We start from the raw sequence: 19,274 nt of genomic DNA, 5'->3' as shown, positions 1-19,274 counted from the left end.
TGTTTTCCTATCCATGTTGCTATTTGCTCCTGGTCCCAAGCACAGGCTAGTGCTAGTAGCATAAAAACACCAGGACTTAGCATGTACCAAGAAATAGGTAGCATCTTTGACGTACTGTTTTCCACTCGAAGTTGTCGTTTGCTCCTGGTCCCAAGCACAGGGTAGTGCTAGTAGCATAAAACACAAGCACTTAGCATGTACAAAGAAATAGGTAGCATCTTTTGTCGTACTGTTTTGCTATCCATGTTGTCATTTGCTCTTGGTGCTAAGCATATGCTAGTGCTAGTAGCATAAAAAACCAGCACTTAGCATGTACCAAGAAATTGGTAGCATCTTTGTCTTACTGTTTTTCTATCCATGTTGTCGTTTGCTCCTGGTCCTAAGCACAGGCTAGTGCTAGTAGCATAAAAACACCAGCACTAAGCATGTACCAAGAAATAAGTAGCATCATTGTCTTACTGTTTTCCTATCCATGTTGCCATTTGCTCCTGGTCCCAAGCACAGGCTAGTGCTAGTAGCATAAAAACACCAGCACTTAGCATGTACCAAGAAGTAGGTAGCATCTTTGTCGTACTGTTTTCCTATTGATGTTGTTGTTTGCTCCTGGTCCCAGGCACAGGCTAGTGCTAGTAGCATAAAAACACCAGCACTAAGCATGTACCAAGAAATAAGTAGCATCATTGTCTTACTGTTTTCCTATCCATGTTGCCATTTGCTCCTGGTCCCAAGCACAGGCTAGTGCTAGTAGCATAAAAACACCAGCACTAAGCATGTACCAAGAAATAGGTAGCATTAGTGTCTTACTGTTTTCCTATCCATGTTGTTGTTTGCTCCTGGTCCCAAGCACAGGCTAGTGCTAGTAGCATAAAAACACAAGCACTTAGCATGTACCAAGAAATAGGTAGCATCTTTGTCTTTCTGTTTTCCTATTGATGTTGTTGTTTGCTCCTGGTCCCAAGCACAGGCTAGTGCTAGTAGCATAAAAACACAAGCACTTAGCATGTACCAAGAAATAGGTAGCATCTTTGTCTTACTGTTTTCCTATCGATGTTGTTGTTTGCTCCTGGTCCCAGGCACAGGCTAGTGCTAGTAACATTAAAACACAAGCACTAAGCATGTACCAAGAAATAGGTAGCATCTTTGTCTTACTGTTTTCCTATTCATGTTGTCATTTGCTCTTGGTCCCAAGTTGCCGTTTGCTCCTGGTCCCAAGCACAGACAAGTGCTAGTAGCATAAAAACACCAGCACTAAGCATGTACCAAGGAATAGGTAGCATCATTGTTGTACTGTTTTGCTATTCATGTTGTCGTTTTCTCCTGATCCCAAACATAAAATATTTTGATTTATAATTTTTATTCTATTCAGTTAAATAATTCCATATTAATTTTTATTTCTAATGCATTCACACATTTAAGAAAATGCTAATAGGTGTTCTTTGGTAATAATATCAATAGACAAGCTTATCTGGAAGCAGTGCTGTTTGAATGCTAGTGGTGGATAAATTTTGCTTGGTATATAAAGCCAGTACTGGAACTGGCATTTGTTGTAGTGATATATGGCAAGCTGGGAGACAAGTTCACATACAAGCCCAGATCCACCATGGATCATGTGAACTCTGACCTTTCATTAACACATGAGTCAATCAGTATTTTGATTGACCATTGAGTGATAAATGGAAATCCCTGTCCTGATACCTGTTACATTAAAGAAGGTTAATTGATTGGCTAGGTGCTAATTGATTTGTTTGTTCAGTAATTGACATTTGGTTCATGTGGTTTGAAGTTTGTTTGACAAACAGGTGTGTACTTCCTATTGACACATGGATTTTTACTTTCTTGAACATTCAATTTCTTTTTACTTTGTACTTTTTAAAAAAAATGTAATTGTATAAAAAAGAACAACAACAAAAAAAATAACAACAGAAAAACAAAACAAAAACAATTTTATCCAAAACTTATTGTAAAAACTATTCTTCTAAAAAAGGGAAATTAAAAAAATCTTTTTAATACACTTTTTATAGAAAATAATTAAAATGTAATTAAGTTATACTAAAATATAGAAATGTTTATAACAAATATTTTAATATATTGAGCCATTTTTACACATTTTGTCAAAAGGATTTTGTAGGTAGTTACATTTTACTTCCTATTATTGTCCATGTCTTAGAAATTATTCCCTATATTCTCAGGTGTAATTATTTTGTCTTTCTGTATAAATTATAATTATATCATAGATTACACTGAATCCTGGCATCTTCTAAAAAAATTCTTTCCTTTTGTCATAGATGCTCTTGTTCAGCAAGTTTTTGGAGTAGGATAGATCTTCAAACATGTTTATATACTTGGTTTTTTCAGCTGATATTTTGTGCAGTTATGGCTTTGTTCATGATAAATATTTTTTGTTTTGCCCTGCATGCACATAGAATAGCGTAAACAGATCATGTTTTACTTAAGTTCTAATTTGATGACTTTAATTATTGCCCTTAGTATATTTTTGTTTTTATGTTCCCTGAAGGGGAGCATACAGCCACTGCTTTGTCTGTCCATCTTTCTTTCCGTCCAAACTTTTGTTGTGTATATCACAAAAAGTATTTTACCCAGAGTCATCAAACCTCACAAGAGAAGAATTCTATAGGACTTGTCTTCCTTTCTTATCCTTTCCTGAGTTATCCATTATGTTTCAGTTTATAAACATCTACTATTTGGGAATAAATATGTAAATAAATAAGTAAATAATATATATATCAAATAAAACCTGACAGGATTGTCATTCAGCATGTAGAGTTGTTTACCTGGGTCCAATTGTTCGAAACTTTAACAGACTGTTAAACTAATCCCCTTTTAAATTTTGATTCAAAATACTAGTCTTGGTGGGAAACACTAGTATGATGTTTTAATTTTACTGTAAAGACGTTTTAGTGTTCATAATCCTTAAGTCATACATTTGTTTTTCTAAGTTTTCTAAAATGTTGAATTATTATTTTAAAAGCTAATCGACTGTTAGCTTAATCAACTGTCAAAGTTTCGAACAACTGGGCCCTGGTGTTTTAATTGGGATTTCACATAGTCGGTCCAGGTTTATACTCATAAACCACTTGATAGATCTTTATCAAACATTGTCTGTAACTATTATATAGCATAGATCTAAACAGACAAAGGAATAAATACAGTTGTGAGTCCCTAAATCATTAGATGCCAGTTCTTGCAAATCGGTATGCTGTGTCTGTTATTACTGAATTCCATTGTCTCATGTTTCAAATTAGGATTTTCACCTTTTTGGAATTTTGAATATTTCCTCTACAGAAAGCAACAGGTGGTTTTGAAAAATCAAAACAAAATTACCATGACAACAGAATTGCTGGCAGCTTCCTGCTTTAACCAGCTCTAGGATTTTGAAAAATTTGACTTTCAATATTTTATTGACTGAAAGAAATATTGTCAACAGTGAACCTTTTTGTAGTGAAAATATTAACAATCATTTCAGCTGATTGAACCTTTTATGTTTAAACAGGATATAATGTATACAGTGCTTGTGTTATTATCAGGGTGTTCACACACAAGAAACAAGGGTGACATAGTCACAAAATGCGCCCTTTGAGAGCTCGTTAGAAGAAAAGTTTATGTTACAGAACAGCACATATGACTCAAATATCATGACAGTAGCTTCAAACATACAAAAACAACTATGGATACTGCCCAAATTGCATATTTGTCAATGAATGTATAGCTAACAGTTGTAGTAGAATAAGAAATGCTCCGAACATAGTCATTCTTGCATCTGACCTTTGGCCTCTAAGTGTGACCTTGACCTTTGACCCAGGGACCTGGTTCTTGCACATGACACTCCATCTCATGGTGGTTAACATTTGTACCAAGTTACATCAAAATCCCACCATGCATGAAGAAGAAATACTCTGGACAAAGTCATTCTTGAATTTGACCTTTGACCTCTATTTGTGACCTTTGTGACCTTAACCTTAGATCAATGGACCTGGTTCTTGAGCATGACATTCCATCTCATGATGTTGAACAATTGAAACAAGTTACATCAAAATCCCTCTATGCATGAAGAAGAAATACTCTGGACAAAGTCATTCTTGAATTTGACCTTTGGCCTCTAAGTGTGATCTTGACCTTAGACCTAGATACCTGGTTCTTGTGTGTGACACTCTGTCTCATGATGGTGAACATTTGTACCGAGTTACATCAAAATCCCTCCATGCAAGAAGAAGAAATGCTCCGGACAAAGTTTGTAGATGCGGGTTTGAATGCATATCAAATAAAAGAATTTCTGTGACTAAATTGTTCTTGCCAAGAACCATAACACACTTATACATTATTTAATACAGTATGCCCCTTCTTTGAATGTATTTATTGTCTTGGTGAAATTTTCCATTTTTTGACAATTTTTAAAGGACTGATATCACCATAAATATAACTCAAATCATTAAATTAGAGTTGAGATGGTTATAGGTAAACATGTATGTTTCACTCCTGAGCTTGAAACAGTTTGAAATAGTCCCCTTTCTAAAGCCATTAGAGCCAAATATAGAAAAACATTTAAATTACATCTTCCCATGAACCATTTGCTGGATCTTCATTAAACTTGGTCTGTAGCATCATCGTTGTGGTTACCACTTGGCCCCACATAGGGGACATAGGAACTAAAAACAAAACAACTTCTAACTATAAAAATGGAAGTTTGTTTTAATGGGTAAGCATTTTTGGGCTGTCACAGAAAAATATTGAAAAATACCTTTGAATAACTATAAGTTAAAAGATGTTCACCAAACTTGGTCAGAAGCAAGGTCAGATGATCATCGTCCTCTTTAGGTCAGCAACTTAGGCCTATTTGGCCCTCTTGTATGTTGTAATCTGTTGTTCTTTGTAAAAGGATAACCACTTTCAAATCAAGAATAAATGTTGTCTATTTTCAGTTCCTGGTCCACCACAGTAATCAGGTTCCCACTGGTATGGGAAACACTTGTAGAACCAAATGGCATCATTGCAGGTAAATTTTCAAGCATTTGCTTTTTATGCCCCCGGCATCTACTGATGCGGGAGGCATATAGTGATTGTCCTGTCCGTTCATTCGTTTGTTCGTCCGTCCATACAAGGTTAACCAAATGGGACCGTTTTGTCTGTCATCAATACCCCTAACTAGAATGACTTGATACTAGTGCAGATGTAACCTGTGACCATTCCTCATCTTCAGACATCACCTGACCTCAGTTTGACCTTGACCTCGTTTTGGACTTGGGTTGCTTTGTATCGCCAAGGATGCCACCAGGGGCATCAAATGTTTATTGACCGCAGCTCCTTGTTTTTAATCAGTTGATCTAAAGTAGTAAATAAATATGATCATTTTTGAACAAAAGAATTAAATGTCAGCTTGATTTTACTTCTCAGCAGCTTTGTATAATACTAACACATTTGAAAATGAACATTTGCATCATTTTTCGCATATACCGAATAACTGTATATAGCCATGCATGATCTTTTTGAACTGTATTTTGGAGTTTGTGCTATAAGATTACACAAACCTACCAGTATAAAATTTCAGAGAATATTTTCAAATAAACTTGTTAATTCTTAAATAGGAACAGTTTTCTGTTTTCCTGTAGTAACAAAATCATTCTTATGTTTCTTCTTTACTTTCTTGGTATCATATAAACTTTTGAGACAGCCCAGACAACTAAGTGAATAGTTCTTCACTAAGCTCACAAATGCCCAAAAAAGTTCAGTTCAAATATTTATTCGAGATAAACACAGAGTTGATATTTTTTAATCAAATGAGCCGCGCCATGAGAAAACCAACATAGTGGCTTTGCGACCAGCATGGATCCAGACCAGCCTGCGCATCCGCGCAGTCTGGTCAGGATCCATGCTGTTCGCTAACGGTTTCTCTAATTGCAATAGATTTTGAAAGCGAGCAGCATGGATCCTGACCCGACTGCCCAGTGGTCTGGATCCATACTGGTCGCAATGCCACTGTGTTGGTTTTCTCATGGCACGGCTCAAATATTGTTTTCTTCTGTATTTGTGTTATCTGATGTTTGATTTAACCATCTGTTTCAGTGAGTATGTGTGATTTATAGATCCAGAAGGAGCCCTCAGACATGTGAAAGTGGAGCACCTCACTACATGAGTCAAGGTCACCTGGGAGGTAATTTTTCTATATTTAGCAGTTACAAAGACAGTTATCATGACAGCAGTAATTTACAAATGAAAAACAAGACATAGCAGTCAATAGCTTTTAATAGATTTCTGCTATCCAGTTAAATTTTGACACAAGTGTTGCATTATACATGCATTATAATTTCACTAAATATGATACACACGAGAATAAATATTTCTGGTCTTATATTTTAAATCTAAAACACTTTGAACATTGAAATTTTTCATTGTGATATTTCCTGGTATATCTACTTTAGCAACCTTTACCAAATGGAGATTTGCTGGGTTATAAGTTGATGCATAGATAGAGGGAGAACACCAACTATATGGGGTTGGAGATTTCTGTAGTCACCACAGAGAAATACTGCCCTGCTTGTGAACTATGCGTTCTTTGTGAAAGCTTTCAATGCAGTAGAGGAAGGTCCTGTTAGAACATGACATCATTTACTGTGTCTGTAGATGAAGCAGGTATGTAACTTAGTTTATATGAATTCATTTAAATCTTACTATGAACCAGAGGCAATATTTTCTACCTGCTAAAATTAGCTAGTGCCTTTCTGTTCTCTAGCTGAAATGAAAAGCTACAAGCTAATGTTTAATGATATTTTAAATAATTTGAACAAATTCTTTAAAAGTTATGTTCAGTGAAAATCAGATGTTTAAATACAGTAGCTGTGAACATTCTGTAGTAACCTGTGATGACTTTGCCAGTAGGTGCATACAGCTTCCATGTTTTACAAGTCATCTGTGTCAAAATTGTGGGATTGCCCAGAACCAAGCATGCATGTCTATGTTTGAACCCTGGTGAAGTATGCTTCAAGCTTGTTAGTTTTACAGTCTTGTTCCTGGGAAAAAACCAGTAGTGCTGTCATATGAGATGACAAAATTGTTTCAAAGTGTAGCTTGAAGCTGTTTTAGTAACACCGTAGTGCTAATTCACTACTGTTTGATCTACCTTATCTGTTACAAAGTTTTTCCTAGATTTTTATGCCCCTGAAAGGAGGCATATTAGTTTTCAACTGTCCATCTGTTCGTTCGTTCGTCACAATGTTAAAGTCGAAAGTATCTGAAACTGAGAAAAACATGAAGTATTTCTTAATGATATGAAAAATCTAGCGGACAGAATTTTACCAAATTTTATATTATGTAAGCTAGAACTAAGACAAAAAAAACTAAACCAAAAAACAATATCAACTTATGCTTGTTTTCAAGAAAAATTAAAAAATATTCACTCCACCCACAAAAGTATTTTTTCATTACCCCACCCACCTAAAATTATGAACATTTTTTCTTCTTACAAAACAAATTGCACAATGTTATTATCAGTTTCTTAACCAGTTTTCTTACTCACATGCGGAATAATGCTCCTTTAAGGTTGCATGCCTCTAGGTCAAATACTTTTTGAGATACGTGCTACACAAGCTTTCACATGCCATTTACGTATATATTTGACCACGTCAAGGGTCATAAATCTGTTTTTACTGAGTGAAACCTCAAATAAAAGCACTGGTGCACAACTTCGCATGCTGAATTTAATTCTTGTTTGGTTTCATGACTCTTGGCGCATATACTTTTGAGGTACATGCGACACAAATGTTTAGACCCTTTATGTACAATTTGACTGTCAAGGGCCATAACTCTGGTCTCACTACGTGAAATGCAGGATGGGGCACAAAAAGTATAACAACATTTTTAGGAAGTCACATCTGAACTTGAAGGAGATAGATCTACGTTAAGATTTTCTGGAATTTATTTGACTTGGAGTCGGCTGCATTATTACTGGACGAAATAGTTTACTTTCAAATTGGCTGTCCACAATGTATTCGATTCGAGCACTTCCTACGACTACTCCTGCAATAAAACACCATCACTTTTAACAGTAAAATATGGATGCACGACCTATATTGTCAGTACATACGATACTTTTTGCGCGAGTGCACTGCATATCAGACAATTATACACTTTCGGCGGCGAATCCTGAACTTTACAGTGGTTATCGCTTGCTGCGCGATTGAGCTGCGCACAAAATATTGTGATGAACTCCTTTAAATAGAAGACAATACCATTGATATTATATACCATTGTCAAGAACAACAAAGATGGTGATAGGATTTTTTTTAATTTTCAAAATATCTTTATACTGTTTTTAGCACCATCTCCTGCTCGAGTGGATGTCAAACCAGTCAACTTGAATTCTGCAGAAATATTTGACTTATAGTAGAACCACCACCAGAAGTACAGAATGGTGACTTGTATGGATACAGGGTATAATGTTTATATGTTTATGTATTATTATACTAGATTTATAAGCACCCTTTTCATGATAGACATGTTCAAGGCGTTTTACATAGTGCAAAGGCAGCCACTCAGGGTGCTGAATTCATCCTCTACTTGGATTGACCAGAGGGACAGAGCAAGATAGTCTTAGAAGAGAGAGAAATCCTTTTAGATACAGGCCTGTATGGCTGACAGCCTAGTTCGTTGCGAATAGACAGTGGTTCTTTAACGGGCCCAGTGTATAGCTTTGATACACATGAAGCCGTCCGAGAGGAACCAGTACTGGTCTGTTAGTTAGGTGGGAGACACTCAGGAGCATCTCAGAAATTTCCAGTGCCTAGACCGGGATTCAATCCCTGGTTCTTGGATTGACAGTACTAGACCACTGGGCCCCCATGTTTAAAAGTATACATATTAATTAAGGAAAATATTCATACAGAACAGTTTTGTTTATATACTAACCTCATCACAGTTAAGGAACTATTTGTTTGACCTTGCAGTAAATATCTGGTATATTGCCAAAGTGTTTGAAGTGGTCAAGAAGGTGGACCTACTTTTTGTATGTTTTTCCTTTTGGCTGCCCAACTCACTTTTGTCAGGCTATGTCAGGTTTTGCTGTTTTAACCGAGTTATGTTCAATAAAACATGATGGTTAAGTCTGTTTGCTTGAAGTAATTATATCCCTGATGTACATGCACTTAGTTTATACTAAAGATATGAATCCTTGAGATCCTTAGAAACCAGTAAATATACTTGTATTTGGTTATGAAAATGATATTGGACACCAGTCTCATAAGTACAAAATGTGATTGTTTTTTATTACAGATTTAGAATTGACCAATGGCAAGGCCAAATCCAAGCTTTATCACCTTGTAAGTTGATGTTTATGATGGCAGTTTTAACCTGGACAGAAGTAAAAGATTAAGTACCGAGCACTGTATCTGTGTGATGATAAGTTTCTGTATTATATTTCAGGGACTAGTGTAGAACATATCAAGAGAACACAGCAAAGTACATTACAGCCAAGTAGGTTACTAAGTATGAACAGTCCATGAGCCTTGTAGGTCTTGTTATGTACAGAGTATGCCATCAGTTAACAGGCTATAGACTTGGCTGGAGAGCGACTAGAGTGAAGACTATTACAACAAAACTTTCGAAAGATGTAGGTGGTCTGATAAAATGTTCTACTTCTTGAAATCCTCTGTTTATGCTTTTAATAAGGTGAAGGGATAAAGATTTGGCATTGTCTGTTTGGCTGATTGTCTATACATGCTTCTTTCAATCCAAAATAGAAAATTCCTATAACTGAAGAAGTATGTTTGCTAGAATCACCAGATCTCATGTAGTTATCAAATAGCACATGACAATTGATCACATTTAGTATTATTCACCTTGATCCAGTAAAAACAGAGTTTTTCCCCTTGATATGTAAAAAGTAGGAATTTTTGATGGTAGCAAAACAACCTATTGATGGATCTTCATGAAACTTAATAGAAATACAGTTCACTATAGGGCAGTGGTGCTCACACAATTTCCGTCGGTATCTCTTCAGTAACTGCAGAGTTATTGTCCTTTAATTGTTTTAAAATACATAAATTCCCACATCATGAAGTAACTTATTGATGGATCTTGATGATGAAATTTAATATAAATATAGCACCATGGGTCAGTTTTACATGGTTATTATTCAATAACTTACATTTCCTGTATATTCTATAAGCCCGTTTGAAAAATGGGATGTATTATGGGAACGCCCCATGTGGGCGGATGGGAGTGGGGGGCGGGCAGGCGGGCAGCGTCCACAGACTTTGTCCGGAGCATATCTTCTTCAAGCATGGAGGGATTTTGATGAAACTTGGCACAGTTGTTCCCCATCATGAGACCGAGTTTCATGCACAAGAACCAGGTCCCTAGGTCTAAGGTCAAGGACACACTTAGAGATCAAAGGTCAAATTCAAGAATGACTTCGTTGGAGCATATCTTCTTCATGCAAGGAGGGATTTTGATATAACTTGGCACATTGTTCACCATCATGAGATGGAGTGTCTTGCACAAGAACCAGGTCCCTAGGTCTAAGGTCAAGGTCACACTTAGAGGTCAAAGGTCAAATTCAAGAATGACTTTGTCAGGAGCACATCTTCTTCATGCATAGAGGGATTTTGATGAAACTTGGCACAGTTGTTCACCATCATGAGATGGAGTTTCTTGCGCAAGAACCAGGTCCTAAGGTCTAAGATCAAGGTCACACTTAGAGATCAAAGGTCAAATTCAAGAATGACTTTGTCCGGAGCATATCTTCTTCACGCATAGAGGGATTTTGATGTAACTTGGCACAATTGTTCACCATCATGAGACGGAGTGTCTTGCGCAAGAACCAGGTCCCTTGTTCTAAGGTCAAGGACACACTTAGAGGTCAAAGGATACAAGAATTAAAACTTTGTCCGGAGCATTTCTTCTTCTTGCATGGAGGGATTTTGATATAACTTGGTATAAATGTTCACCACCACAAGACGGAGTGTCTTGCACAAGAACCAGGTCCCTAGGTCAAAGGTCATGGTCACACTTTGAGGCCAAAGGTCAGATACAAGAATGACTGTCCAAAGCATTTCTTCTCCATGCAAGGAGGGATTTTGATGTAACTTGGCACACTTGTACACCATCATGAGATGAAGTGTCATGTGCAGGTCCCTTCTTTAGAATTACTTCCCTTTGTTGTTACTATAAATAGCTTATATTGTAACTTTTTCATTACTAGTCGTAGGGAAAAATCGAGACCACTTTTCTATAGTACAACATGTATATTACATCCAATTTTGAGGTGTATTTTGACCTATCTCTACCTGGTAAGGATTTTTTGTGTGGACTTCAATAACTTATATTGTAACTTTTTTATAATTGACCGTAGGGAAAAACCAAGACCACTTTTCTGTGGTACAACATAGATGTTATTTTCAAATTTTAGGTGTAATTTAAGGTATCTCTACTTGGTAAGGAGTTTTTATGTGGATTTAGAAAAACAAAAGAATCACAAAAATTACTAAACAACCACTAAATTAAAATTCCATTTGCAAATACATGTGCTAGTGTAAAGTAATTTGCTGTGACCGGCGTACTGGTACTGATGATAAACCCGGACAGATGATAAAGTCGACCACCTTGGAAATATTCGATTGCAATCGGTTATTTATAAAATTGAACACACCATCTAATAGTTTCCACTTACCACACCAACTGGTGTAAACAAAAACAAAATTGGTAAATATTCTGTATAAATAAATGACTTACATTTATTTGTATAAAAAAATATTTATTCAAAATTGCTGGGGAAGAGGGTGTTTTTTGTGCATGCTCACTGTCGAAACATAAAGGCCTGACATTGGGTCACTTTTCTTTACTTGATCAGGAATGACTGTTGCAGTTATTTGGGGAAAGTTTCAATATAATAATATGAAGAAAATTTTGTAAATGACAAAGTGGTCAAATTTATCATCAGTCAACGTTTATACAGTCCCCATTTTACAAACCCCTTTCAGGGCCTCACTTTGTGTGGGTTTGCTTACTAAATATAAAATTTGAATTATGTAAAGTTTTCAGCAAATGTTAAGCTTTATTTTGATACCGACCATTGATTACAGTTTGCAGAAATAAAAATGTTACAGGTAAAAAACCTCATTTTCTGTTCAGGTTTATCATCAGTACCAGTATATTATGACATTCTGGCACTCTTGTTACGTTTTAGTTCACCTGAGCATGAAGTGCTTGGGGTAAGCTGTTGTGATCATTCATGGTATGTTGTACATCTATCCTTCCACACTTTTCTTCGAACATGTCTTCTCTAACCGTGTGGTGGAAGTTAATGAAACTTGGGCTGGATGTTCCTTGGATAGATTCAATCTGTTTTTCTTGGTTGCACACGGGGGCAATCAGAGCTAAAAATAGTAAAATCTTCAAAACGATATCTCTTTCTAAATTGCGAGTCTGATTTTTTAATAATTTTGCATGGTCCTTATTTAACCATCTACCAAGATTGTTCAAATAATTCCAATTCCTTGATAAATATGGCTGCTAGGGGGATGGCCACTTTTCCCTACATGTATATAGTGGAAACTTTAAAAATGTTCTTGAATGAAACTGCTGGCCCAGTTTGAAAATAATTTCACACAAATAGTCCTTGTGTGACGCTCTACCGAGATTGTTCATATTATTCCAATTTGACAAAAACACATGGCTGCCAGAGCAAGTGGTCACTTTTTCCTCTTGTGTAGTGGAAACTTAAAAGGAAAAGCAATGTTGTTCATGTGTTAATTCCATCTGCTAGGATTTCTTAGATCATTTAAAGAAGTAAAGAATTTTCAAATTTGGTTTTAAAATGAGAAAGTTGTGAGCATTTAAATATTTGATCAAAATGGTGTCTATTTTGTTTCCATGGTAACAAAAAACAAATTGGCTGATTTATTAAATTTCTAGACACATTTTTGACCTGTATTTTCTTATTTCTGTAAAATAATTTATCTACTTTTTTTCAGCTATAATGAAAGAAATTACCATGTTTGCACTCAGGAAACATACGCAATCTATCTATTTAAAAGGTTATTTGCTTAATAAAGAATTCAGCAGTGTAATTGATGTCATAAACACACTAAAATGGCTGCTTCCATGATCAGCCATTTTCTTAAATTTCAAAATGCCATATCTTTCTCAATATTGGTCCTAATTTAAAAATTCTTTCAATGCAATGAAAGGCTTGAGGATGGCTTTCATATAAGATTAATCTATTGTAAGGCAGTATACTTGCCCTTTAAAAATGTCTTGAAACTGCTGGCATGATTTTAAAATCAGTTTATACTATAGTGATTCTTTAATGTCCCTCCACAGTTTTTTTTTTAGCTCACCTGAGCACAAAGTGCTCAAGGTTAGCTTTTGTGATCGCCCTGTGTCCGTTGTCCGTCTGTCGTCTGTCATCGTCAACAATTTGACTGTTAACACTCTAGAGGTCACAATTTTGGCCTAATCTTAATGAAACTTGGTCAGAATGTTACCCTCAATAAAATCTTGGACGAGTTTGATATTGGGTCATCTGGGGTCCAAAACTAGGTCACCAGGTCAAGTCAAAGGAAAAGCTTGTTAACACTCTAGAGGTCACAATTTTGGCCCAATCTTAATGAAACTTGGTCAGAATGTTACCCTCAATAAAATCTTGGACAAATTTTATATTGGGTCATCTGTGGTCAAAAACTAGGTCACCAGGTCAAATCAAAGTAAAAGCTTGTTAACACTAGAGGTCACAATTTTGGCCCAATCTTACTGAAACTTATTCAGAATGTTACCCTCAATAAAATCTTGGACAAGTTCGATATTGGGTCACCTGGGGTCAAAAACTAGGTCACCAGGTCAAATCAAAGGAAAAGCTTGTTAACACTCTAGAGGTCACAATTTTGACCATATCTTAATGAAACTTGGTCAGAATGTTAGTCTTGATGATCCATAGGTCAAATTCAAATCTGGTTACTCATGATGATCTTAAAGTCCAGTTTGAATCATGTGGGGTCAAAAACTAGGTCACTAGGTCAGGTCAAAGGAAAAGCTAGTTAACACTCTAGAGGCCACATTTATGACCATATCTTAATGAAACTTGGTCAGAATGTTAGTCTTGATGATCCATAGGTCAAGTTCAAATCTGGGTTAGATGGGGTCAAAAACTAGGTCACCAGGTTAAATCAAAGGAAAGCTTGTTAACACTCTGGAGGCCACATTTATGACTTATCTTAATGAAACTTAGTCAGAATGTTAATCTTGATGATCTTTAGGTCAAGTTTGATTCTGGGTCATGTGGGGTCAAAAAGTAGGTCACTTGGTCAAATCAAAGGAAAAGCTAGTTAACACTTAAGAGGCCGCATTTATGACCATATCTTAATGAAACTATTTTGATGATCTTTAGGTCAGTAGGTCAGGTGAGCGATACAGGGCCTTCATGGCCCTCTTGTTTCCAGATATTTATGATTTGTCAAAAAACATGGCAGCCAGGGGATATAGTAATTTTTCTCTATATGTATGCATTGGAAACTTTAAAAAGCTTATCAGAAACAGCAGGCCAGATTTTAAGATAATTTTACACAAATGTTTCTTAGATGACCTTATGAAGATTGTTCAAATTATTCTGATTCCTGATTGAACATGGCCGCCAGGTGGGGTGGTCACTTCTCCATATAATTTCCCTATATCTTTATATTGGAATCTTTAGAAATTTGCCTGTCAGAAACAGAAGGCCCAATTTTGAAGTAATTGCATTTAGAAAAAACTTTCAAAATATTCTTGTCAGAAAATACTGGCACTATTCCATTTTCTTTGCATAACCACTTACCAAAACTGTTTAAGCCAAGCAGTGTAACTCAGGTGAGCAATCTAGGTCTATCATGGTCCTCTTGTTTAATTTTGTAGTATTTCATGTTATTCATACAATTTTACTCCAGATAAACTACAGTTAAAGATTGGCAGCAGCTGTCAGTGGCCAAGGAAAACCAATCCATTGTAGACAAGGGATCAACAGGAGCAGACATTAGTTGTCAAGGTTACGGATTCATCAGATGTATGAAGAAATTTACCAAAGATTCAAGTCTGGAGATAACAGTGGCAGATCTTAGACTTTTTTTCTAGATTTAAGTTTAAAATGATTGTGTCTTAAGACTGCATGAATAGTCTGGAAAATAATAGTATAGAAGACAAGGTTTTATTATAAACAAAGAAACATTAGGTTTTATTGTTGACAGGTTTTTGGAATTTACTGCGGAAATGACTGTTTCATGTCTTTTGATTGTATTTTTTTGTCTCATGACCTTCTTTTGCATAAGAAGATGGAACCATTTTCTACATAATTGATGCATTTTAAGGTACTGTATTCAGAGCAGATAATTAGATTTTTTTTCAAGGAAAAGATTATGTTCAAACACTTACTTGTGTTCACTAAACATGATCCTTAGATTTAGAATTTCACCAGAGTTTTTTTTAGCTCACCTGAGCACCAAGTGCTCAAGGTGAGCTTTTGTGGTTGCCCTGTGTCCGTTGTTAGTCGTCTGTCGTCAACAATTTGACTGTTAACACTCTAGAGGTCACAATTTTGGCCTAATCTTAATGAAACTTGGTCAGAATGTTACCCTTATAAAAATCTTGGATAAGTTTGATATTTGGTCATCTGGGATCAAGAACTAGGTCACCAGGTCAAATCAAAGGAAAAACTTGTTAACACTCTAGAGGTCACAATTTTGGCCCAATCTTGATGAAACTTGGTCAGAATGTTATCCTTAATAAAATCTTGGATGAATTTGATATTGGGTCATCTGGGATCAAGAACTAGGTCACCAGGTCAAACCAAAGGAAAAAGCTTGTTAACACTCTAGAGGTCACATTTATGAACATATCTTAATGAAACTTGGTCAGAATGTTAACCTTAATGATCTATAGATTGTATTTAAATCTGGGTCAGATGGGGTCAAAAACTAGGTCACTGGGTCAAATCAAAGGAAAAGCTTGTTAACACTTTAGAGGCCACATTTATGACTGTATCTTCATGAAACTTAGTCATAATGTTAATCTTGATGATCTTTAGGTCAAGTTCGAATCTGGGTCATGTGGGTCAAAAACTAGGTCACTTGGTCAAATCAAAGGAAAATCTAGTTAACACTCTAGAGGCCTCAATTATGACTGTATCTTCATGAAACTTAGTCAGAATGTTAATCTTGATGATCTTTAGGTCAAGTTTGAATCTGAGTCATATGGGGTCAAAAACTAGGTCACTGGTCAAATCAAAGGAAAAGCTAGTTAACACTTTAGAGGCCACATTTATGACCATATCTTAATGAAACTATCTTGATGATCTTTAGGTCATTAGGTCAGGTGAGTGATACAGGGCCTTCATGGCCATCTTGTTTTAATTTGATTTTCTAATCTTGGTTTCCTAACCATGATAGAGTTATTTTACCATAAATAATACAACAAATAATAAAAATAAGAGGAAGATATAAATATAAGACCTTATAAAAGATTTGCATAAAGAGTTATATACATCGATGGAATTCATTAGAAATGTATGTTAAAAATTTATTGCCCTCCTTTGCATAACCAAGATATATTTGAATTAATGAATTTGGAAGTTATGCACAGTTTTGGTTCAGATTGTTAAAAAACCCAGAGATCTATAAAATGCAAATGTAAAACTAGAAATTACTCGGAAATAAAAAGAAATACTGAATCTTTTAAATACTTTCATATTAAAGAAGGGTAAATAAAAACTTTCAAACATTCAGTTAAAAGTAAATTTCTAGTATGGATCTAACTCTGTGCAATGGGTTATCTTGTACCTTAAATAAATCTCTTTATTACATGTTTTTCAGTGAGTTAGGGAAATATTAGAGTATATTGTATCAGGTATTTTCACAGTGATTGATATTTTCCACTGGTAAGAAACTATAAAATGGGTAAATTGAGTCAAAACATGAAATAAAAAGAAAATTTGTTTGTTTTACATGTAACATCAAAATATCTTTCTCTCGTGAACACCATATCTTGCATTTTCAATTGTGGCTATGCCACCTGAAAACTTTGCATTCTGGTGTTCACACATGAAAAATATTTCAATCTTACACTGAAACAAACAAATATGTTCTTTAAAGTAAATATACAAAAAAGTGAAAAATATCATCAAATGTTGCCTAAATGTGATTAATATGCAGAATATTTAAATATGTTCAGTCTAAAAGCATTGTAGATTCCTTATTCCATTTTAATACATATACATGTATGTGTGTTACAGGGATGATTTGCAAAAAATGCCTTTGTGAAACATGTTTAAATCAAAGCTTTTAAAGTGTAGGAGTCGCTGGTCAAATTGACTTGTTTCTAATAGTTAAAGAAAGTAGAATATAGATGTTTTGGCAGAAAAAGCTAACATGTGATAAAAAGAATATTACATTTGTGACTTTCCACATTGAATTTATTAAACTCGTTGAATTATTCAAGTCATTTAATAAATTCAGTATGAAAAGACACTCGTGTAATATCATCTATATATCAATTTTACTGATCTTTTTACAGATTTTATTGTTTGTACTATTATTATATTTACTTTATAGAAACATGTTAAAAGTATACTAAATCTGTTTGTTTTCAATAAAATGAGGTTGACTAAAAATCTGTATAATGTTCTGTGCAGTATGAGAATATTAACCATACTACAATTGTCCTTCGGATTTTGACAATTCCTGTAATAGGAATTCTCAAATGTACATGTCAGTTTTAGAAAACTTTACGTGCATTTTAAGAATTTGGACAAAGTGAATTTTGCATCTGAATGATTTCCGCAAAGCTGCCACACATAACTAGACCATTTCAGAGTACAAATTCTTACCAGATTTTAAAGAATTATTCTTAGTCTTATCTGCATGAAAAAAAAGTTTTAGCTTGATTAAATTAGTTTTCAAGGTTTTATGGCATTTTCAGTATTTCCTCTAGAGTACCTGCAGTGAAAATCAGAGTTTTTGAGTTTTTTTATCAGTTTTTACATCACAAAAATGCCCTTGTATATATCCATATCTGGACAATTTTTTTTTTGCCCATGTTTTCTTATAGAATGGTCCCTTTTCTCACACTGCACAAAACATAATTATGCATTGAAGTTTTTTCTCAAGTGATATATCAGGTGCATCTGTGGAAATTTGTGCTAAAGTTTGAAATAAAAAAGTATGTCTTTATTTATTTTGTTGTTTTCATTATTGCAGATTATAGAAGTTTGGGTGCTGAAGAGACACAAGTCTTTTTCATGATTTTTTGTAGCAAGCTGAAAAATAGGTGTATATACATTGTCCAGAAACAACATCGAGATATCTCAGCTACATGAATTTAGGGACCAGATTTACTTCTAACTTTCATCGATGTTGCATGATTTATTGAACCAGTCCAATATGGCAAATCATGGTTTTTATAAGATGAAAATCAGCATTTGCTGTTCAATTACATATTCCTAGTATGCGATTTCAGCATTTTCCAGTTCACATGAGTGTCTGCGCTGCTGTGGTTTACGTTGTAGGGTAACTAATTAAAGAACGTAGCATTCCCTTTTGAATATTCATCCTTGTTCCACTTCCCCTTCACCGCCCTCCCGCCACCCCCTTTTCTACCCCCTACCCCTTCCTTCCTCTTTTTCTATATTTTGCATAAAATTATTATGTAGACTTGTTGGATATTCGAAGCAGCTCGTCTATAATATTTTTCAAACGAAAAAAATATATTACAAGTCCACACAAAACTCTTGACCAGGTAGAGATAGGTCAAAATACATCTAAAAATTCAATGTAACATGCATGTTGTACCACAGAAAAGTGGTCTCGATTTTTCCCTACGGCCAGTAATAAAAAAGTAACAATATAATCTATTTATAGTAACAACAAAGGGAGGTAATATTTAAAAAAGGGTGCCTCATGGCAGTGATCATTTGTGCCAAGTTACATCAAAATCTCTCCACGCATGGAGAAGAAATGCTCTGGACAAAGTCATTCTTAAATTTAACCTTTGACCTCTAAAGTATGACCTTGACCTTAAACCTAGAGACCTGGTCCTTGCGCACGACAATCCGTCTCATAGTGGTGAACATTTGTGCCAAGTTTCATCAAAATCCCTCCATGCATGAAGAAGAAATGCTCTAGACATAGTCATTTTTGTATCTGACCTTTGGCCTTTAAGTGTGACCTTGACCTTAGACTTAAGGCCCGGGTTTTGCGCATGACATGTTGTCTCATCCAGAGAAATATTTGTGCCAACTGATATTTAAA

General features: G+C 35.2%; 2 long non-coding RNA genes across 2 annotated transcripts; both read left to right on the top strand.

The window, feature by feature from the left end:
* Positions 1-2,099: 2,099 nt before the first annotated feature.
* On the top strand, positions 2,100-7,191 carry LOC123545190 (uncharacterized). The gene is made up of 3 exons (XR_008370097.1): positions 2,100-5,011; positions 6,079-6,166; positions 6,435-7,191. It is a non-coding gene; the product is annotated as an uncharacterized LOC123545190 (long non-coding RNA).
* Positions 7,192-7,237: 46 nt separating this feature from the next.
* On the top strand, positions 7,238-18,197 carry LOC128546213 (uncharacterized). Its single transcript, XR_008370096.1, has 3 exons — positions 7,238-8,442; positions 9,430-9,616; positions 14,925-18,197. It is a non-coding gene; the product is annotated as an uncharacterized LOC128546213 (long non-coding RNA).
* The last annotated feature ends 1,077 nt before the right edge of the window (positions 18,198-19,274 follow it).

This window comes from Mercenaria mercenaria, chromosome 1 (assembly GCF_021730395.1).
Source record: "Mercenaria mercenaria strain notata chromosome 1, MADL_Memer_1, whole genome shotgun sequence".
NCBI lineage: Eukaryota > Metazoa > Mollusca > Bivalvia > Venerida > Veneridae > Mercenaria > Mercenaria mercenaria.
Note: the sequence above shows the minus strand (reverse complement) of the source record. Positions and strands in the feature narration are given on the sequence as shown.